The sequence below is a fragment of the Sebastes umbrosus genome, chromosome 2 (genome assembly GCF_015220745.1).
Source record: "Sebastes umbrosus isolate fSebUmb1 chromosome 2, fSebUmb1.pri, whole genome shotgun sequence".
In the NCBI taxonomy this organism is placed as follows: Eukaryota; Metazoa; Chordata; class Actinopteri; order Perciformes; family Sebastidae; genus Sebastes; species Sebastes umbrosus.
Genome location: NC_051270.1, coordinates 33,560,317 through 33,583,934, shown reverse-complemented (window position 1 = coordinate 33,583,934; position 23,618 = coordinate 33,560,317). Strand labels below are relative to the sequence as shown.

General features: G+C 40.4%; 1 long non-coding RNA gene across 3 annotated transcripts in view; it reads right to left on the bottom strand.

Annotated features, from left to right (window-relative positions):
• The window catches only part of LOC119501827, a 52,817-nt gene that overhangs the window by 2,313 nt on the left and 26,886 nt on the right, over nt 1–23,618 (bottom strand). Inside the window, exons 3-6 of one of the 3 annotated variants that reach the window (XR_005209932.1) lie at nt 21,242–21,286; nt 17,003–17,180; nt 11,638–11,735; nt 9,065–9,194 (exon numbers count right to left, since the gene is read on the bottom strand). This is a non-coding gene — a long non-coding RNA (uncharacterized LOC119501827). Of the gene's footprint in view, nt 1–9,064; nt 9,195–10,788; nt 11,736–17,002; nt 17,181–21,241; nt 21,287–23,618 lie in introns of those variants that run through there. The other 2 variants (XR_005209930.1, XR_005209933.1) reach the window with 2 other exon arrangements.

Here is a 23,618-nt window from a genome sequence, read left to right as displayed (position 1 = left end):
GTAGTTTTATTTGTACTAACTGGAAGTGATGCAATATGTGATTGTGCACTGATGGACATGAATCAAAATGTAACTTGAATAGATGGATGTAGTTTTCCTTAAGATAAAATAAAAAATAATGAATAATACATTATTAAGGACTAATCTCACTTCAGTTTGTTCCCCATCACCCTTGAAAAAGAAATGCTCCAAGAATTTTTCTTCAGTCATTTTATAGTTAAGATAATAACTAGTTTTCCAATTCCACCTAAGGCTAAAGAAGTTAATTTTAATGACTTCTTACATCAAAGGTTTGACTTAGATTTGAATATTTGTACTTTCTGTAACTCAGACATTGAAACCTTAGAATATATTTTTTAACTAAGACCTTTTGGGATGCTTTACAATATTAGATAACTTATAATGATCAAAGTATTCATTTTCTAACATTTGAAAATATCAAGTTTGGTCTCCAACTGGAGGAGAGGAAAACAGCGTAAAATCCTAGAATTGTTTTCTTAGTCATAATTGGCTTGTATGTTGTCATGAATGGTATTTGCAAGTCGTAAAATTTTGTAATTACAGCAACTCCCACAAACATAATATTGCTTTTGTAATATCATAGAGGATCAGGTCTGTCACACTTCTCTCCTCGACTGGCTTCATTTCTCCTCAGCCATCAGCTCTGTTTCAATCTGTCTCACTCATCATCTGGTTTCTCTGGTTATTCTCAGACTTCTTCCTCTGAGCTCTGCTGTCCCAACCAGTTTCCTATTGTTCTACAAGGTCTTTGGATCCTTCTCTGTCTCTCATTTTGCACTACACTCTCCCGCCTCCTCTTCCAGGTCACACTCCTACCTCTCATCATCATCTACACCATTATTATCATCATCATCATTGTCATCTGGTTCCCCAGACTCCCTTCCCACCTGCTGCATCCAGGAGGCTCCTTGACCTCTTATCTCTGTGCACAGCTCTCCACTGTGTCAGACGGCCATGTGGCTCTTTGTACACCTTGCCGTACTGACCAATCACTGCCAGGAGAGAGAGAGGCCTTCTGCTGAAGCACAGCTGCAGGTAATCTGCCTTCTCATGCTTATTAATTCAACAAATAGTGCAAGGGAAACTCCTAGAATAACTGCACCAAAAATAAAGACTGAGATTTGCATCAAATTATAAAAAGACTTGTATGCATAAAAAACAACAAACTATAAATACACAACTCAAGTCTTAATTTCCAGGGTCATATCAGCACAGCAGAATCATCTCAGTAAAAGTCCTGGTAAGTCACAATGTACTGTAAATGCAACACAGCCACTAATAGAAGCCACTGACTAGGTCTCATTTCTTAAAGCTGCATTATTTCTTGACACACACATTCCACACATTATCGCCTTATCAAGTTGTTCAGCGGGTCACAAAATATTAAAGGGACTATATGTACGTTTTTACATGTATAAGCATTTTTAATCATTTTCTATTTACAAAATCCAACTGGATGTGACGTCACGCGCTCGCAAGTTCCTTTTCTCTCTTCAGCTCCACTACAGGGCTAAGTGTGCAACCGTAGCTAACGTTCGGTTAGAAATTGAGTCCGCTAACGACAAATAACGACCAGCCCCCACCACAACTCAGACTCTAACACAAACTCCACAGTAACACAAAAAAACCAAAGTTATATTTAGTGAAGCCCGTCTTGCAAAACAGGAATGTGACCGACGGTGGGGGAAAATTTGAATCAACTTCGGCTGGACCTTCGATTCATGGAGGGACCTTCGTTTGGTTTTGGGTATCAAAATGGACCCCAAGCTCGCAAAATTCCTATTGGACAGGTAAGCTAACATTACTGCCAAGCATGTGAAATATATAGTGATATTGTGGTTTTAGCTGTCAATTAGCTGGTTGCTAATGTTAATCAACATGATGCCTGTCAATCACGTTCGGTCTTGTGTGTGTCGTCTTACTGTTTTGAATGATGCTCACTCATGTCTATGTAGTGCGAGCACAAGGGCGAGCAACAGGACGTTGACTGTTGACTTAAAGTGGCAGTAAGCAGTATATTTTTGGCATCTCTGGGCAAAAATTCCATAAAGACCTTTTATATTGTTTGAGCAAGTTTTGGTTAAATGCAGGTAAACAGTCCGTGTGGGGAGCAAAAGAGGCGGAACGCATTGGCCAAAATGCAATCTTGGAACCCACCGGCTATCGTCTGACGATTATTTAGCTTTTTATTGGTTTAAAATTAGCTAAATTAACTACTTGTCAAACAATCCGGTCGTACACGTCGTCTCTCAACTCAACTCCAGTCTCGCATCTCAAGTTGCTAATCGGATTGTAAACAATGAGCAGCGCACGGAAAAGGAAGTCTTGACCCGGATATCTGGCTACACCAGAACCCCAGGTATATAGCCCCTTACCCCCAGAGGCTTATCGGTCGTCAGACCAATAGCCGATGGGTCCTGAGATTGAGCCCTGAATGTCCATTATGTGTTTATTAACTGCCTCCTGGCCTTCTGTCATTTTGCAAAAGTGGCCCCCGGGCAAATCAAGTTGAGTATCCCTGGGCTATCTAATCAATGCACATGCAAACATGTCTTGGTCCCTTCCAACTACTGAGGAAAAAATGCTGAGTCTTTAACTGCTAAATGTTAATATTTCTTCATTTACTAATGCTGTCTGCTGTTTGGTGCAGGGCAGGTTTGTTTGCTACAAACAGCTTCCAGCTGCTTCTGGGTTGAAGAGAAATATATGTGTGGGACATAAAAACAAAACAATAAGGTAAAAGATGATATAAAAACTCCACAGAGCTGCAGAGTTGGGTGAATATACTCTATATTATAGGTCTTACACTATGAGTGTCCACTTTCATATTACAAGTAGTAACCTCCCTGCTGACATCTGTATTGAGGCCTTTAAACCCAAACTCAAAACTCATCTTTTCACCTTAACTTTCAGTTAGTTGCTCATTCTTTGATTACTTCAGGCCTTGTACTGTTACCATCTATCTATCCTTCTGGCAGGTCAGCCCCAGTCTCAATGAATCATTAAGCGTAGTACTTACAGTCCATGTTTGTCTTGCAGAAGTGAATACTGTACATTTTCTGAAAACCACTGCATCTCTCTAACCCTCTGTTTGTTTGTTTCCCACAAGCATATGACCATCCAAGCTGTGCGCCTCTCTCTCTCTCTTTGTCTCTCTATCTCTATTTTTCTCCTCCTTGTTCTCTCTCTTCACTCAGGCTTCTCTGTGCTGGACCGTCGGCCGTCCTTGGATCTCTCTCTATTTCTCTCTGTCTCTCCCCTGATTGTTGGTGCCTCATTCCAGATGTTTGAATCCTTTAGGACATTCAGCCTCTCCTATTGTCTCTCTCTCTCTCTCTCTCCCTTGTGTGCATGGTGTCCTTGTGTCTCTCTCTCTCTCTCTGTGTTTGTTTATTTCTTCTATCTGTTATTTAAATGAAGTGCTTCAGCTTTGCCTCTTGTGTGCTTGTGTAGTCTGTCCTCTTTCAGGTCTCCATGATGGAGAGGATGTCATGTGGCTGAGGTTGCTCGACTTCCTCCCAGATCCATATTCATGCTCTCTGAACTTTTTCTGTTGCTCTTTCTGAGGTTTCTTCAATTTTTTTCCATGTTTAAGTTTTTTTTTTTTTGGGTGAATTTTTCCTTATCCAAATCGAGGGTCTAAGGACAGAGGCATGCTCATAGTCTGTATATAAAAAGTGGATGTTGCCATTCTTGCCAACCCTCCCGATTTTCCCGGCAGACCCCTGTCTTTCATTGCTCTTTCCTGGTTTCCTCCGGAGGTCACAATTCTCCTGTATTTATCCTGATTTATTCATTTATTTTCTGAAACTGTACAGCGTGTATAAGCCCCACTGTTTCCACCTGGACAACAATACAGCTACACCTAATGCTGTTCCCTAGCACAAGAGAGATGCTCGTGACACAACTTGGTTTGAGCTGCACCTGCCGCTGCCACATCACAACACACATCGCCCAAAGTTGGACTTTGCAAAAAGCCATCCTTGCGCCGCGTAAGCCATTTGAAATAACAGGTTTCAGAGCATAGTGGTGCCGTTGTCAGATTGTATATGAAAAGACCTTCAGTGATTGAGAGACGGAGAGGGAAATGGAGAGTACTGAGAGAAGAAATACTCAAGCAGAGGCAATAAATGAATGAATGAATAAATCAAATATTTCTGGGGGTGGAGCCACAACCTCCCCGCTTCAGTTGCAAAATGCTCCCTTTTTATGAGGCCTCAAGTATGGACGTAGTCACTGTGACGTAACCCACTGGTTTGTTGACTGCGGTTTTGAAGCCTCGAGTTCGGAATTTTGGCCATGACCATCTTGGTTTTTGGCCGTCACAATCTTGTTTTTTTGGCCGTCGCCATCTTGTTTTTTTGGAACCAGAAGTGACACGAGAGGATGGAGATCAGTACAACCAAACGCTGAGCAAGGCATTTTTAGACGACCAAATGTTACAATTAACTTTCATGAACTAAAAACACATTGTGAAAGTCATGCCCTAAAGCATACCCTGCTTTATGGTCTATTTGACTCTAAATGGGACCATAATTTACTAAATGAACATCATGCTGTATTGAAGAAGACTTGAAACTAGCGATTGAGACCATAAACTCATGTTTTCAATGTTTACTGAGGTAATAAATCAAGTGAGAAGTAGGCTCATTTTCTCAAAGACTTCTATACAATCAGACTTCTTTTTGCAACCAGAGGAGTTGCCCCCTATTAGAAAGAATGCAAGTTTAAGGCACTTCAGCGTCAGCCGCTGGGGTATGCTGTACAGATTTTAAAGCCCCATGAGGCAAATTTGTGATATTGGGCTCTATAAATAAAATTGCTTTGGCTTGACTAAACTCAGATGAGCGCATCATTCGTGAGCACCAACTAGAAAAACCAGTGGGACTCCAAACAAAAAGCATATGGAAACATTCAGTGGATGTTTAGTGATATAACACATGACCACTAACATGTCAGATTGTTTTCAATGACTACTTACATATGGAGCCAAAGCCTGATTGCCGAGCAGGTGAAACCGCTTCCCATGTGGTGCAGAAAGGCCATCTGGAGCAAGACACAACACAAGTTTAGATGAAATAAACCAGAGCACATTTTTGTGACCTTGCGCATTGAACTCGAAAAAATACAGTGAATTTATGAGCATCAGCGGCTGTATTTTTTCTTTTACTTTCTCTTAAAAGACAAGCTTATAGGATGTCATATGAAATGACTGGCTGTTTCAAAATTGAAGCCACAACTGGCCAAACACTCGACCAAGCGAGAACCCGTCCCTCAACTTCTCATCGACCATCTGGACGTAACTCAAGACGAGGCACAGAGCCAAATTTAAACAATCCCTCCTCTGGGCTGTTGGGCTGACTGATGAGGTGCTACGCGGCAGCCATGACCCCGCTCAGCTCTCTGCTTTTTCCAATAACAACATACACTCATAGTGGCATGTCCACGCTGCCAAAGAGCATTGCCCCCGATATAACTGTCTCCATTACACAACGTGTCACTACGGCTGTATGTGTGTGCACGCATACATGAAGCCGGGGAGGGTGTTATGGCGCATTCCACAGTGAGGCCCATTGTATAGAAGCCACAGGGCCCGTAATAAAACCCAGCGGTTGTAAAACATGACATTTGACAGTAGCTGAGTAACCTGAGAGATTTGACTCCGGATCTCATGAATGAGATAGCTGGAAGTAATGGCTGTGCACTAATGAACGCTGCTGTTTATTCTAGCTGTTTAAAGTGGTAAAACAAAACACTTAACCACTGTCCCTCATGGTTACTTTATATCTTGAACTAGTCATAGCAGCGTGCAATTTTCATTATGTTGCTCTAAATGGTGAAAGCAACATACCGAGGGCTGGGGAAGCTGTTATATTTCACCACAGCATCTATGGTGAATTTGTCACAATGACTTCCTTTCCCAGGCCTACATTACTGACCCGTACTTCTCCCGGCACTTCTATTTGCCATGACCTTGACGACAGCTCACCTAAATCTGGCTTAAATTACCTTGTATGACTGACTGAAAGCCACACTACCCCCCTTCTTCCTCTGCTTCCAAACCCCAATTCCTTAAAAAAAACAGCCTCTCAATATCTCAGGCAGCCTTTCTCCTGGCTGCAGCGCTCCCTGTCCTTGCTTCAGCCTGAAGGACTGCCTCCACCTATACGGATTAACGCAGCCATTTTATATGTGGGAATCAGCCGGGAGCAGGTGCTGCACTGATCCAATAATCTCCACGTCAGATGGATTACCTGGCTCTTAATCAATGATACGATTGACACATCCACATCAGAAATACAGTCCCTATAAGCGGCGGCGGGCGCCTGCTTTAAACTGATAAAAGAGTTTCACAGTCAAGCACATTTAAGAGTGCCTTTCTTTTGCTTTCTCGTGTGAAAGGATAAAACGAAGGTCTGCTCCGTTCTGAATGGCACCTTTTCTGACATCCAATTCAAGCCATTTGAGTTTGAGAGAACAAAAACTGGCTCATAAAAGCCGGTCATTAGAGACGCATTATAACTCCATCCATCATTCATGTGAACAGCTTCATATCACCTAATTTCTGGCAGGTTATTTTTGGATCCCCTTCGCTTCTTTCTTCCGCTTTTTTTTCCTGCGCTTACGCCTCCCTGCTGCCACGACGACAGCAACCTGTGGAGCCGTGCAAGCTGCAGATACGCTTCCGACGACTCGCTCGCTGGCAACGGCGGAGGCTTCTGTGCGATAGCCGGAAAATGATTAATGAGCAGTCTAAGTGCAGCGCAGGAAAGGCTCCAAAAAGTGTCCAGTTTTTCGGCCTGCAACATGTCAAGAAGCTGACAGAAATGAAGAGGTCCAAGAAGAGAGCCCTGAGGGACTCCCCGCGGCTGCTTGCTGCCTCTCTCTTTGAGCTTGACGGTAAACAGGTGGCTGCTTCTAATAGATGGATGACTTCCTACTAAACACTAATGTAAGATATCAGGCATTTGGCCCTCCTGTGTTAACAGCAGTGAGCACTACACTGTATCAACACCCCTCTGTGACTCTATTAGCTCTGTCATCGCTCATCAGCTAATTACTACAGCGTTACGTCTCCACCGTCTTTATTCATGCTGCTACCTCTGGCAATTGTTTATTAAAAGATCACCTGCTGTGGACGGTGTCAGATCAGAAATTAATTCTGTATATCTGTATAATCAATAAGGATGCACAATAGCCAACCATATTCTCTATATTATGTCATATCATTTTTTATTATGCTGCTGTTTTCTGTTGTATTTTCATACATTATATAAACACGTATATACAATATCAATAGAAATTGTGTATATTATTCTTTCACATTATGCTTGATTTACTTATTATTCATACATATTACATATTTATATATATTCTAAATACACTGTATCTGCTATGTTGCTTTATCAGAAAATGTTGAAACTGTATCATGCGCTTTTATTTATTTGTTAACTGTATTTCACTGTAAAATCTGACATGTCGATCTTACTTCATAGAAATCTAGGAGACTGTTTGCCTGAAAAGGTAAGTAAATATAACTAATAGTCTGAAGTTATGTTTACTTTATATCTACTTTTTAAGTTTACTTATATTTTGTTGCAATTGCTTAATTTTGTGAAGTTGTTCCAACTTAAAAATGGCAAGTGAAATTAGCTTGTTCTTTCTAAGTAGATAAACAATCAATAATAAATGGTTTATAACTCACTACATCACACTACTGTGTAACTCCCCCTGTGATGGATCTTTAACTGGTGAATAAACAGATACTGACAACTGTAGTTGTCAATATTTATTATTTATTTATTCATAAATACCTCTTCACTTGATATGACAGTTTAGTAGACTAAATCCACTGATCAAAGCCATTAGATGCAGCTGAAAGTTCAAAGTGAAATCTAGTAGAAGGCACTTTGAGTTTTAGATACACACACGTTTATAGACCATTGAAAACCGTGTTAAAGTAATATATCACAATATAATACAGCTATGTTACATATAATTAGTTATCTGTTGATACACCACTTAAGGATACTTCATACAGTAGAAGAAGTTATACTGTTGACATTAATAATAAACATATAAAATTATTCTTATATCTGCTTATAACTACTGTACATTAAAAGGTACAGTGTGTAGGATTTGGCAACATGTAGTGGTGTGGTTGCAGATTGCAACCAACTGAATACCCCTCTGCTCACTCCTCCCTTTCGAAGACTGTGGTAACGTGAGCCGCCGAGTGCAAAACCGTGGTAACGCCGTTTGCCTCGCTCAGAGGTCATCCTTACCATAATAACACTAGTTTAGGAGCAACGGAAGTCAGACCGCGGCTCACGTTACCGCAGTTTCACAAGCGTGTCGGAGAACTACGGTGGCCTTCAGGTTGAGTAAAAACGTGAAAGGCTCTCTCTAGAGCAAGTGTTTGGTTTGTCCGTTCTGGGCTACTGTAGAAACATGGCGGAGCAACATGACGGACTCTGTGAAGAGGACCCGCTCCCTATGTAGATATGAAGGGCTCATTCTAAGGTAACAAAACACAACGATTCTTGGTTTCAGGTGATTATTGACAAATGAAAACATAGTTATGAATATTATCTTCCATTTCTGCTGACAGATCCCCCGAAATGCTACACACTGGTCCTTTACAGGTGCTAAACGCAAAATTGAGAGCAAATCTATTGTCTCTCAACGAATCTCAACATGGCAACGGCAGAGCCGGCTTACGATTGTGGTAAAAGTAAAGTGTTTACACTTTATCTTATCTGTTCCAACTTTAGCCTCCGAGGAGAGAAATGTATTTTGAGATTTTTCACGCTCCAGATGTTGCTCTGTGTGAGCTTATTCTTAGCAGCTCCACATGTCAGTATCATGTAAATCTCATACTGACTACTTGCATTAATGCATATTCACTAGCATTCATAAAATCCAGGTATGCTCCCAGCTCTGTCCTCCCTCGTTCTTTGTTTTGACCTCTCATTTCTTGCTATGCAGCACACACCCTCACGCGCACACACACACGCACACACACACGCTAGCTCCATCAACGCACCTGCCGAGCTCAGATTACAAAGCCTTTGCCATGGTAAGGGAAATGCCCCTCAGGAAAGCTGCATGGGAGGTGGTGTTGCTGGCTGCTTCTCCAAACCTTTTCACTCCACTATATGGGCTGTAATGAGCTGCAGTGAGGAGAGCATCAGTAAATAAAAATGTGAAGTGCATGGGAATGGGCATCTTGCTCTGTTCCCATTTCATCTTGTGCTAAACATGTGGGAGAATATATGTTTGTAGAGATTTCTAGACTGTTAAATAAAACGAAGCTGGCTTCTAGCGTGTATAGTTTCTCTGGCTTTCAACATTGAACACATGTTCTTCTTCAATGAACCCGTTTCATCTTTTTCTTTCTTTTATATTTTAAGTCGTCATCTAATAAGTCATGCCATCTCCCTTCTAATCTAGACCAGTGTTTCTCAAATTTTTTTTTCCTGTGACCCACTTTTTAAAAATGACAAACCGTTGCAACCAAATTCACAATAGTCCTTATCTATAAATCATGAGAAGAGCGAAATTGTGTGTAAATGAACGTTCCTGACCATTTTTACTCAAGTTTCCTCATCACCATATATTATGTTGAATAAGTAAACCAGCCTTTTCAAAGAGATATATGTTTGATAAATCACAACTTTGTTTTATGAACATGTTATTAAAAACATATACACATGTTAAATACTTAAAAACTACCAAGTAAATGCATTTAGGTGGAGTTAAAAGCCATCTCATTCTTTTTCATTTCCTCTCATCAGTATAACAAACCGAATGTACGCCAGTCATTCATAATAGATTCAATTTTATAAGTAGGCTAGGCTTGCCGCGGTAGTCGGTGTTACGGTGTTACACGGTGGTCAGGCATACACCAATTACATTACTTGCCCACTGCCCCCACCGCCGTTTTGCTTTTTTTATAGAAATAAACCCCATTTAGTTCATTTTCGCGTATCAGCGGCGTGTTATCAATACATAGTCAGACGACGGACGCTACAAACTGAAAGTGAAAGTGTCTGCTCAGTATGGAGTCTCAGCTCAGAGTAGCAGGAGTCAGATTTCTAGGACGAGAGAGAGTTAAACAACAAGAAGATGGCGGAGGATTTGGTGTCAAAGTGAAAAGCAAAAGCATCTGTTTGACAATATTTCGGATTTAAACCCAATGCTATAAGGGAACCATAACGTTACTGAGGCAATTGCCGAGCGGAGGACTGAGTGGTCACAGCCGGTGTCCGTGGCGCCGGGTGGAAACCTGCGGTCCTGCAGTGGAAGCTCGACCGTAGAAGCCATCCAATGTTAAAGAACAAAATAAGCACTCTACAGATATTAACTGTCATCTTTTCTTGTAAAATGTTCGGTGTAATCGGTAACACCGCTGTTGTTATGTTCATCAACCAGTGGGAACATTTCCTCACCATCACATCCCTAAAGTAGGCTACAATTATCAGGACAATACGAACATTCAGGCTCTCTCATGTGTTTCTACAGTGAACTGCAGATATAAATGTTAAATAAAAGACGACGGAAGAAATTCTGCAAAATCTCCTGCGACCCACCTGTGGGTCCCGACCCAGTCTTTGGGAATGACCACATCATTATTTTGGGTACTTTTCACCATCTACAAACTGTATTTACTGTCAATAGATGACTTCATCGAAACAGACACGACTTCCATTTCTTGCCTCGTTGCTACGTGAATAACTGTCGTATGGGAGCAAAGGTGATCAGAGATAAAGATCCTCAGACTAAAGGAGAAGAATGTGACCCTTGTGGCTTCGACCTCCTTTCATCATGACCAAAACACACCATCAATCACTGTCTACTAAACAGCATCCTGATGGCTAAACGCTGTTTCTCTACTGATGAAAGGTGCACAGCAAAAACAGCAGGAACAAAACTAATATAGAGAAGAAATGTGTGTTATTACACTATGAAGAGTGATATTTTTTATCAAGCTTGTGCTTAGATATTTAAACATAAAGGTTTCTGAATAAAGACATAAAATAAATGCATTTCATTACGCCGCAGCACAACATTTCCATATTACTAAAAACTGCCTCAGGGACAAAACGCTTAACAAAATAATCAATCACAGCTTGTGGATATAAACATATGTGCCTATAATTTAGCCACCAGAGTAAATCAGAGATACATTTCCAGACAAACAGGATGAAAGAGCCATTTGGACATCTGTGACTGGCCAAGCAGATTCAGAGGGTTGTTTGATATATGGCAGGATGTTTGCAGGCTTTTGCCATGAACCGTGCAACGTGAGTAACAGATTGTTTCATAATCAAAACCATTCAGCGCCCAGGGTATACATTATTCTCTGGAGGATAGATTTCGCTCGGTCATTCACAATCACGCCATGCCTTGTTCACCTCAATGCTTACTCTCCGCTCATACAAACAAAGTAATGTTTACAAGTGAGGAGGAAGGGGATTTAAAAACATGTTAAGTTGATTTATGCAGAAGAAACTGAGATGTTGAGAGACGTTGACAGCTCGAATACAGACTGCCCTGGCAATAATTTGAAGGCTGACTAGCTGCGCCACCAGGTTTCTTTGCATGACTACTTACAACACTGGCGGGCAGGGCGGCGAAGTGAAGGCTCATCAGCAGGGAGGAGGAATGTTTGCAGCCCCCTGTGTGGCGCTTCACTGCTTGAGGTTTAATACCTGTTGAGTGGACAGAGATTTAGTGAGCTTGAGCGCCGCAATCCCAGCTTAATGTTGTACAGGTGCATCTCTCCTCTCAGGTTAAACTCGCTTCAGGGCAGCTGGCAACGTTAACTGGAGAAGCTTCAGCCTGCTGGAGTCTGCTGGGGGATCAGTTTGACACTGTGGCGAAGGAAAGTGTATCACTCATGAAAGGTACGAGGGGACAGCAGCAGAAATATACGACATTCATATAAAGACAGCCATTAGACACAAAACTCGATGATTTCTGAGTCTATAATGTGTTACCAGACCAACGCCTGGCTCAACTTTGCAGTAAAGAATTTAGCATAATAGAATATATCTTGATTTCTGTATCTATGTTATCATGTATTTTTTTTCAAATTTGAGTTTCAGTATAATCATGTTCACACTCCCAGAGAGGCTATGGGTGTAATTATTTCAATAGGTTCTCATCCCAACTCGTCACACACGGCGTCATCATAGGCGCAGTTTGAACTTTAAGGTTTTGGGTTCACAAAACAACTCTAGAGGGAATGTAATGTGTACAACGCAGAGCATATGAGCTGTATGGTAGCCCACATATTACACCCTCCAAACAGAATGCGACGCAAGCGAGCGTCGGTGACAAAATCAGTTTGATTGCATTGTTTTCTACTGGAACATCCTAACTGACCGTGAGCAACGAAGCACTGCACAGCGCATCGCTGTTTTGAGCTGAATTTTTGTAAGACGCTGTTTCTATTTATTCCTTATTCCAACAGATGATGAACAACTGATTGGTGAAGTTAAAATGAGGAGTTATCTGATACGACACCTCATTTCACTACAAACACCTACATGTAAACAAGGAGGCAGCAGGCTGGAGGGAGATCGCCAGGAGATTACCTGAAAGTTTACTGAGGCTATTGTTGGCTGTATTGTATCATTTTCAGTAAATATCGCCGTATAAAACCGGTGTTTCTGTCTAAAAAACATGGAGGGCAGGTCCTCTCAACAGAGTCCACCATGTTGCACCACCATGTTTCTACAGTAGCCCAGAACGGACAAACCAAACACTGTTAACTTTTCCTGTTTGGGTCGGAGTCGATAACGTTACTCGCTCCCGTCGTCGCCGCCGCTCTCTCTCTCTCTCTCTCTCTCTCTCTTGCTTCACCACTTACTTCCCACGTACACACACACTCTACACACTGGATCTGCTTCAGATTGCTCTAGAGAGGGCCATTCACGTTTTCACATCGGCCACCATAGCTTTCTAACACGCTTGGAGAGGCTTCAGTTGCTTGCAATCTCCTCACCTCACCGGTAGATACCACCAGATCCAACACACTGGACCTTAAAAATCACTACACTTTAACTGTGAAAATGTGACTGAACATTGCAAACACGGGACACAAACAATCAGCTGATTGTAAAAGGAAATTTAACTCACGGGACACGAACAGCGGTCTCCTGGATGGAAGCCTTGTGTTTGTTGGACCATACACCTCCCCTTTCCCCTGACCTGTGTGTCTCTTTCTCTCTTCAAACAACATCACCACGGCACTTTCCCTGAGCGTTTACTGTTGCCATGGATGGGTTTACACTGTAGTTAATGGCAAGCCCGGTGCGTTTTGCGGCGGTATCAAACTTACAGCGTTGGTATTTGGTATTTGGTATTTGGTATCAGCGTTGGTAAGACTTGGTATTTGACGCCCTGGGAATGAGAACGGGCTGACTATTTTTATCCTTTGTTTTTCTCAAGAAAATAGAATAATAATTTCATGATTTTGACATTGCCTTTTTGTATTTTCGTGATCAGAAAGTGTTTCATAATCTCAACTAGGGCTGTCCTCCACCAAAGAAATTCTTAGCCGACTAACAGTACCATTTTGTCGACTAATTGATTAGTTGATTTAATCAACAGATCTGTGAAACTGAGTTTCTCCACAAAGAACCACACAAAAACACCACTTTAAATCTTGTGTTTACCGAAGATGTGTTCATACTTTTTTTGGAAATAAGTCATTTAGTATGAAAGAAGCATAAAAAAATTACTAATTGACTAAAGAAATCTTAGTCGACTTAGACCAAACGACCCATTAGTCGACTAATTGAGGGGGCAACCCTTATCTCAACAGAACCCAAAGTGTACAAAAGTCCTGAAATATTCCTTTAATACTGAAGGTAGAGCTGCAACGATTAATCGCATAGTTGTCAACTATCAAATTAATCACCAACTATTTTAATTAATGGGCTTGAGTCATTTTTTTAAGAAGAAAAGAAATTCTCTGATTCCAGCTTCTTAAATGTGAATATTTTCTGGTTTCTTTACTCCTCTATGACAGTAAACTGAATATCTTTGAGTTGAAGACAAAACAAGACATTTGAGGACGTCATCTTGGGCTTTGGGAAACACTGATTGACATTTTTCACCATTTTATAGACCAAACAACTAATTGATTAATCAAGAATATAATCGATAATGAAAATAATCGTAACTTGCAGCCCCAACTGAAGGATTCATCTTCTGTCTGTGATAGTTAACAGCTAGTTTACAATGTAGTGACATGAGATGCTATAAAAAGGCCAAATGTTGTGTTTATGTTGTTTTTGCTCATTCTGTCACTCTACACACAGCTAAAAAAAAAATGTGTGCACCGAAGTAGACGTTCTTCTGTTTTGGTGTCAGGTAGCCAGAGGGTAGAAGGCACTCAAAACAGCATAGGGTGACATTTCATATTTTCACACTTTTATCCATTTAAGCTGCATCCATGTTCTCTTACTGGTTAAAAACACAAACATAGAGAAACAAAAATGAACAAAATAACATCTCCTTCGGTGGGAGCCCTCTGGATTTAGTTTGTCTATGCACTGGACCAGCCCTATTGTTGATTATAGACACGATTATGATTAAGAAATAAGAATCTGTTTAGGTTAAAGTCAAGATTAGAAAACAAAATTTGGTGATTGTAACATAATTATTGCCTGATGCTAGAAATATTGTTCAGTGATCATGAAAAACATAATGACCTGCACCCATGGCTTCTCTAGCTTCACAATTTAAAGCCTCTGAACACCCACTCAGGTGATTTAAGTTAATCTGGCTGCTTCGACCTCTGCTCAGGACTGTGTGTGCGTGTATAGACTATAACTGACTGACATCTTCCTGAGTCTCCTGCTAGCTTTGTTGCTCCTGTTTGTCCGGGACAACCTGCACCTTTCTCATTCTTATTGGTAGATGTAGATTTATGACCTTATAAATTCTCATCAAAGCTCCACCTACCCTCAACCTGAGAGTCAGCCAGCATAACTGAAATAACACCTGTGTGGGTGTTCAGAGGCTTTAAAGCATAAGACTGGTGATATTTCATATTCTTGTTATTGTCAACAAATCCTGTGAAAAGCCCAACGCCAACATTTGTCAGTCTGTCTCTGAATATGTTCCCACATCACCAGCTTCTCTGTCTCTCAGCCCCGAGCCAATTTCAATCCCACTAAAGACGGAAATCTTTAAAAATGCTTGTGAATGCGTACTTTTATTATTTTTAAAAAGCTTAATAATAATCCAAAAACAGCTGGGCACTGTTGTTTCAGCAAACATTACTCAAAAAGGGCTACACAGTGATTTTTTGTTGGGGACTATTTTCAGCTGCGGATTAATACAGATTTGGTGCTCTACTGAGTATTTATGGCACTAGTACTATGCACTGTGTTAGATTGGCTCAAAATAAACTACAGTGCCCATGTTCGTGATGTGTTTTTAATAGTTTTTGTGCCAAAATGAAGCTCTATGACACTAGAGAAAAAGATATATCAGGCTTTGATACAACGTATACTCATTCAACTCATTATTATCTTACGAAAAGTTATTCGTAATTTTTCCTGCGTTTTCCTATGAATGTCCAGCAACACGTGTCAATTTCCGCTCCTTACATGCATACAGTCTTTTCAAAATAAACTTCCGTCTTGACAGGAAACAACTTGGTTAGGTTTAGGAAAAGATCATGGTTTGGGTTAAAATAACTCCAGAAGTTCCGTGACACATAAATCAACGTTGACTTCTGGTTTCACACAGGGTACGAACAGCGGTCTCCTGGGTGAAAGTCTGGTCATTTTTGACCCACCCATCCACACCGACCTCCTCCCGACGTGCCGGTTGCCTCTCTTTGTACTTCCTGGTTCACGACTACGTGGATTACAAACAAATTGATTTCATGGGATCTATATAAACTACAGTGCATTACTTTTGTAGGTATGGCTAACAATGGTGTATGAGAACAGCCTGTTTTGAGACACTTGTTAATTGGATCAATTCATTTTTGGTTTTGGTCTTTTCATTGGATTTGTTGACAACAAGAAAAATATAGAAGACAGACTTATTATTTAACATAACGTAAAAATACAACCTCTACACCTTTCTTCAGTATATATCAAGTAAAAGACACTTTTACAAAGTCCACACCTCAACAGGGCTTTTTCACAGCAGACATTTTGCCTTGTCAACGCAAAACGGTGTCACTAACAACATTAACGATGGGTTCGTTATTTTCAAGTGTCCCTATGAGTCACGACAGTGAGCCAGCATGCACAACACATTCTCACTCCCTACTTGTCACACACAAACGCTTGGTCAGTGCCCCTCGGCATCGGAGACCAACACACGGGGTACCCCTCTTGCGTTACTTTTAAACGGACCAGGGACGGCGTGTCAATATACGCTCGATACATGTATGGTGTCCTTTCAAAATAAACTTCCGTTTTCACAGGAAGTTAGGTTTAGGCAACATAACCACTCAGGTAGGGTCAGGAAACTGTCGTGGTTGATGTTAATTTCACTGACTAGCAACTCATGTGACTCACAGGACTGACGATAGTGACAAGTCACTGACTCACGACTGATGTGACAAAATAGGTGAACGTTAATTTTAGTTTCACACGGGACAACGAACATTGGAGCAGCTAAATGGAATTAAGCCATCATTCATTTCCTTATTTACCACTGAGCTTTTCTTACTGCAACATGTCAAAATGTCTTCAGCATCTGTGTGAATTCTGTATGTGCTTCTAACATTTTACACATTCTGATCATAGCATCTATTCTTTTATGTGTGAATACAGAAACTCTCTTTCTTCTACGTTAAAAAAGACTCTTCACAAAGGCTGTAAATATTTCAAGCGCCCAGGACCAAATTCCAAATGAGTAGCCATAGGCGTTATGTTTTATGAAAATAACTTTTCGAACTTCTCTATAATTTACGACTCTCTATGGGCTCCTTAGGACTTACCTGTGCTCCTGCTTTGCCCTGGACAGCAGAGGAAATATCTGGCTTCCTCTGCAGCACTATGTTAGGTAATGGAGACACGGTTAAACTACTGACATCATTACAGCAACAAGGCCTGCGTGGTCATCTGTTTGGGCCTGGAGCTCCGAGTCATGGACTGTGGAAGAGAAATCCTTTAAACCTGTTGAAAACAGAGTGAAAACAGAAGCAAAGAGATGTGAGCTTTCGTCAGACAGGTTATCGATTTTGGTCTTTGTATCATTTTTATGCCTGTTTTTTTTTTTTTTTTTTGCTCTGTTTGATGACACATTGGGTTCTTTAATCTTTTCAGGCTTCTCGACCTCAAATGAAGGTACATGCTTTCATAGTGTGCACTATATCTACGATGGAACAAAAAGACTTTGGAGGAAGCCGTGACTCCTTCTCTCACTTGACCTCTCTCTTCTCGCTGACCCGACCTCTCGTTGCCCTCTACCTTTTAGTGTTTGGCTTCCTGACTTATGTTTACACCAGTCTCCTGTAGACGCTAATGAAAGGCAGCTTTTCAAGGGCGAACTGCTTTTCCTCCATCAATACAGAACAAACTCGGATCCCCCTCCGACAGTTTGTTTTTCCAAGAAATTCTTCCCTTTTTGTTAAAGTGTCAAGTCAAATGTCAAGGGTTTAGCTGCCTTGAGAAACAACATTAATGTATTTACAAAATAAAGAATATTTTGAGAAAGAGTAAACAAGTTTGACATTTTAAAGGAATAGTTCAACCTTTTAGGAGATTGTTCGCTTTCTTGCCAAGAGTTAGATGAGAAGATCGGTACCACTCTCATAATTGTAGGGTAAATATGTAGCTGGAGTTAGCAGCCAGTTAGCTTAGCTTAGCATAAAGAGTGGAAACAAGGGGGAGACCAGACCAGTCTCCAGGAAAAAATGTTGACATTGTATGTTTCTGCAAACCACGGACATGTTGAACGTCAACATTTTTTGCATTCGGTCGGAGCCAGTGACGCAGTACAACAAGCGACGCGCAAAGCAAGTGAAGTAGTACAACGAGCGACCGTTATTGAGAGTTAAATGGTATAATGACGAGTATAACATGCGAGAAAGTCCACTAAGGGAGGTTGTTATTTATTTACAGTAGTTAAGACATAAACCATGATGTTTTCTCTAACCTTAACCAAGTAGTTTTGTTGCTTAAACCAAACCAATTCGCAAACTACGGATATGTTGAATGTTGACGTTGACAGTTACATGGTATAATAACGAGTATAACAAGTGAGAAAGTCCACTAAGGGGCAGTTGCTCATTATCATTTTAACACAAACCATAATGTTTTTTCCAACCTTAACCAAGTAGCTTTGTTTCCTAAACCTAACCAGTTGTTTCAAAATGTTAACCATGTGGCTTTGTGCATTTCTGCAAGCGTGATACGAGGCTGAAAACGTATTTATGAAACGTGCTTTTGGTTCAGAAACGTCGACATTCAACATCGCTCATGGTTTGCAAAAACACACAATGCTGACATTTTTTCTGGTGACTGGGTTGAGGAAACAGTTAGCTTATCCATCCTAATAAAATCAACCAACCAGCTTTATGAAAATATGGTTTTAAACAAGCAATTTGATCGGCTGTATGGAAACAAGTTCTCATTCTTTCATTCATTCATCGTCAATTTTCTATTTGTTTTTTTGTTTAACAGTACTTGATTTTATTTTCTCTGACTATTTTAGTTTATTGCTATGCACCAAATTACCAAGACAAATTCCTTATATGTGAAAACTTGACAATAAACCTGATCCTGATTCTACACAGACGGAGAACCAACAAAGTAAGCCAAATGAATGCAAAGATAAAGGGCTCCATCATGAAACCAAAATATAAATATAATTTACAAAATACAAATGTCTCCCTTTTTGTTTCTGTTTTGTTTTTCTCAAAGGAGAACAGAGAACATGTGATTTACAGAGCAGATGTGTATGTTGTAGCAGAAAAATAAACAATGGAACTTCAGTTGAAGAGAATAATCCACTGAGACTTCTTTGTTGCACATTATACCAATAACAACATGGGGGATCTATAACAAGACCAAACGACTGTCATTTCCATTTCTCTTTCACAAATTAATTTGAAGACACAAGGAGATAAAGAATATTGGACAGAGCTAAAATAAAAAAAATATGGAATAAGTCAGTGGTGAGATAGAGGCTTTCTCAGTCAATGAACTGAATTTGTTATTTCAGGGCGTTCGTGGTATTTCTGTGCTTTTAATTAATGTCCTGATAACGTCCCAGTAATCATTATTCACACTCAGTGCCAAATAAATGTCGTGCAAGAAATGTATTTAAAGCTGCGACAATGCATTTTTATTTTAAGAGTAATAAATGAAATAATGAAGAATCATTGGACGTCTCCTACATTTAATATTATTTATTTAATTTGTACAAATGTGTGTGTGTGTGTGTGTGTGTGAGGTTGTGTTTGTTAATCCTCAGAGCGTGTGGCGGCGTGCTGGGGTTCACCCAAGATGCTGTGTGTGTTGTAGCGGACATGATGTGTAACAGGTGTGAGGCGGTGAGGAGGGGAGACGTCCGCAGCTGTCCCCGCAGACGCCGGTCATGTCCTCCCCCCATCTGCCTTCCCCCTCCACGTCCCACCAAGCCTCTAAAAGCCTGGCTCAAGTGTGTGTGTGTATATGTATATTTATGTATGTGTGTGTGCAGCAGCAGCCGTTGAATCCCTACTTACTGCAGCCAAGTGTCATCACCTTTCTATCCAGCATCCTGCGCAGCCCCTCCCCCCCGTCCAGCATTAATACCCCGCAGGTACCGGCGGATCCTGGACACATGTGGTTTTGGCCATGTGTCCATTCAACAATGAATTATCATGCTTCGTGGCCTCGCTTCGGCCAGCAGCAATCCAACCTTCATGCTGCTGATCATTATGTCTGGGTGAAATTTAAATTATACTTCTCAAATCGAATGCTAGTTTCAGAGTGTGAATTAAAATCACTCGGAGGGAGAAGTGATTAAATGATGAGGAGCGCTGTTACTTTTGACTCCTCTTTATATGTTGGATGTGCTTGACTTTCATGAGGTCTTATTAATTTTTCTTTGCCTGTCACAGAAATGTGGGATTAAGTTTATTATCTAAAGTCCTGTCAGATTCACATGTAATTGGATCATAATTTTGACTGGCACTAGGTTTTTCAGCAAATGGAGGCCATATATTTTTAGCCAGGCAGCCATGACTCTATGGGTAACGACGCTAGTCTGACGATCGGTCCACCATTTTGGTCGAGACTGAAATATCTCAACCGCTATTGAATGGATTACCATGAAATTTAGTACAGATATTAATGGGCCAAAGTGGATGAATCCAGATGGCAACCCCCGGGTCTGAGAAGTGAAGCCAATGCTGAAGTGCCTTAAACTTGCATTCTTTCTAACAGTCAGCAGGGGGCCACTCCTCTGGTTGCAAAAAGAAGTCTGATTGTATAGAAGTCAATGAGAAAATGAGCCTACTTCTCACTTGATTTATTACCTCAGTAAACATTGTAAACATGAGTTTATGGTCTCAATCGCTAGTTTCAAATAAAGATGGAGCTATGTACAACCGAACACTGAATATGGCATTTTCTAGGCGACCAAAATGTTAAAACTAACTTTCATGAACTGAAAACACACTGTGAAAGGGTTGAAGTTCTAAGACGAAAACAAGGAAAACTCCCAGACCGGACAACGCCGTGGTAGAGACTTGTCAATCACAAGGTAGCCACGCCCTAAAGTATAACCTGCTTTATGGTCTATTTGACTCTAAATGGGACCATAATTTACTAAATGAACATCATGCTGTATTGAAGAAGACTTGAAACAAGCGACTGAGACCATAAATGCTGACACAATAATACTAAGATGGCACCAGTAAAACATCAGCATGTTAACACTGTGAGCTTGTTAGCAAGCATTGCTGTAGACTCTTAGTCTTGTTCAGTAAATGGATGCCGTACATTTTTTCCATCTGAGTTAGATTGCAGGCCACATTTCCATGATGCTCTCGAACATGTAATTAGAGAGCATCAACATCAAACATAGGGCACAGCCATAAACAGAGAAATTGTAAGTAACACGCTATAAACAAGGGGATTGTCTTTATCTCAGGTGCCCGGAAGAGACAGCAACACAGCTGTAGAATCTAGCAAAAGAAGATTCTGTATGCTAATAAGGCAAATATATGTATACTTTTTGCACCTACCCAACTTCTGTCAGCATGTACCTAGAAGATGCCAATTAGGTCGATCTGTGACATAGGAGAGAGCAAAGAAGCAGTGATGAGCCAGTGGTGTTTGTGATACAGTGATGTGTATTTGAAGCTAAATATTAGAGCCGAGGTCTGCATCAAAAACCAGGCAAATGTGAACACACAAACCACATAATATCCATATTTTTACATTCAATGTGACTGACACTTTCCGAGGTTTGCATTATTTCCAATGTGAATAAATCCACTAAGAAATCATAGGAAAAAAGACGATCCCTACATCTCCAGAACTTCCCTCAAAATCATCCCGTTTTTAAGTTTTCTTCAGTATCAAAGTAATCTAGCGACAGTTGTCTGTACATCCATGTGTAGATTGCAAACAGGAACTGCTAATAGCTCATTGGGCAGACTCTTAAAGTGTCAGACTTCGATAACCTCTGTGTTAAATGATGCATGCCTTTATTCCTGTTAATCTGGGTGCATGATCAGCCATATTAAATGAAGAATAAATATAAATATGAATAATAAACGAAACTATATCAAACAGTAAAGAAATGTAATATGCAAAACAGACATTAGCTACGATGTTTTAATGATCCTGGGTCATTAAAAAAACATTTTAAGGCAACACGTACAGAAACATAGTGGAGATAGAGTGAAGATAGAGGTTTATTAATGTTTTAATGGCTTCTCTCCTTTCTGTGTTTACACATAGTCCTTTCTACTCTAACTATCATTAGCTCATATCCCACACAAAAGTGATTCTTTTAAATTTCCAGTAGGTTGATGATGTTTGAAGGTTTAAGCACCATCTTATGACAGGCTCATTTTTTTTAAATTTTTTTGCATTTAAAACGCAGAATGCATTCTTTTGCATACGCAGTGTTTCAACAATACGGTCCCAAATTACATGAAAATGTGTAGAAATGTTTGAGCTACAACTCAGTGTTTCCCTCATTTTATTTTTTCTTTCAGCATCTGAATTATCACATCAATGAGCTTCCTACCAGCTCAATTTCATTTGTGATTCTGTTTTGCTAAGAGAATATTAAGTTATCTTACCTTAAGGGCATCCCAAAGTCTGAACAAGATTTGGACTGACAGCTTAAACAGATAATTATATCCCAAATAGAAATCCATTAAAGCCTGGTGACAGATCAGTAAAGGAGGCTACTTGTCCATGGCAACACAATACCCCCCAGGTAATCCTAAAATGGGATGTCATGAAGGAAAAATTAATCCGTAAAACTTCCTGCTGAACCAATACTGACTGTCAAAAGGGTGACTGTGATTCAGAGGTGACCTGCAACTCAACGCACAACACTAACACACGAGAACAAACATACAGCTGGAGCTCGGTCGTATTCAAATCAAGCTTTTAAAGACATTTTCTTGTCAGTTTAACCCACAAAAATTACAACTGACAGTCAAATGAAAGGTCAACCTTGAAGGAGATACTGTCGGCTGATTTACTGTTTGTTTTTTTTGTTTACACAATTAAAAAAATATCACAGTGAAAGACACATAATAATAACACTAAATGGATATACAGTATGCAGAGGGGGGTACAAATGCCCTATTTTGTAGTTTAGGTCTCAGGCAAAGAATACTCAGGATTTTATTTCAATACCGGTCAAGACCACAACTGCGGGGATAACACTTTATTGTTATATATATGGCAATAAAAGAGATGAATGAAGAGGAATCTTCATTTGTTTTGTGTGGGTGTTTTTATTATTATCACATTTTATTATTTATTTATTTATTATTATTAAGTGTTCCATGCAGCGTGGGACTTTCTCTTTTGACTGTTTCCATAAATCTTTTTGGAAATAATTGAAACACAGATTTTCCATGAAAGATTCATGTAAAAAGAACTTGAGTAATTTCAAGGTTATTAACAAATAACTGTGCTATTGGGAAAATATTCTATTATTAGTGAACTAAATGTCATGATTCCACTCATGACCTCAGCCTTCCTAGTGTGTCTCTTCCTTTTTTCCCTTTGTGCCCAGTTCCCTGTCTGTCTTGTGTGGCCGTGTCTGGCTGTTTGTGTGGGTGTGTGAGTTTTCTCCCTGGCAGTCACTCTTTCACGCACTGATGTAATCAAGGCAACTGATCAACCTGCGTAGCTGCAGCTCATCCAATCATCCACCTCAGCTGAAATACCCCAGACTTCCAGACATTCAGCGCCAGATCGTTGAATCAACCCAAGTGGTAGTTTCGCCTCGGCCTCTTAGTTGTTTCTTGCTAGAAATTTTTTGCATAGTCTTTTTTGATCTCGTTCATGCCACTAACGTTTGTTCTCCTGTGCCTAGGATCACCGCCTGCATGCCTGCCCTGCTCATGCCCGTCTCGTCACTCATTCATT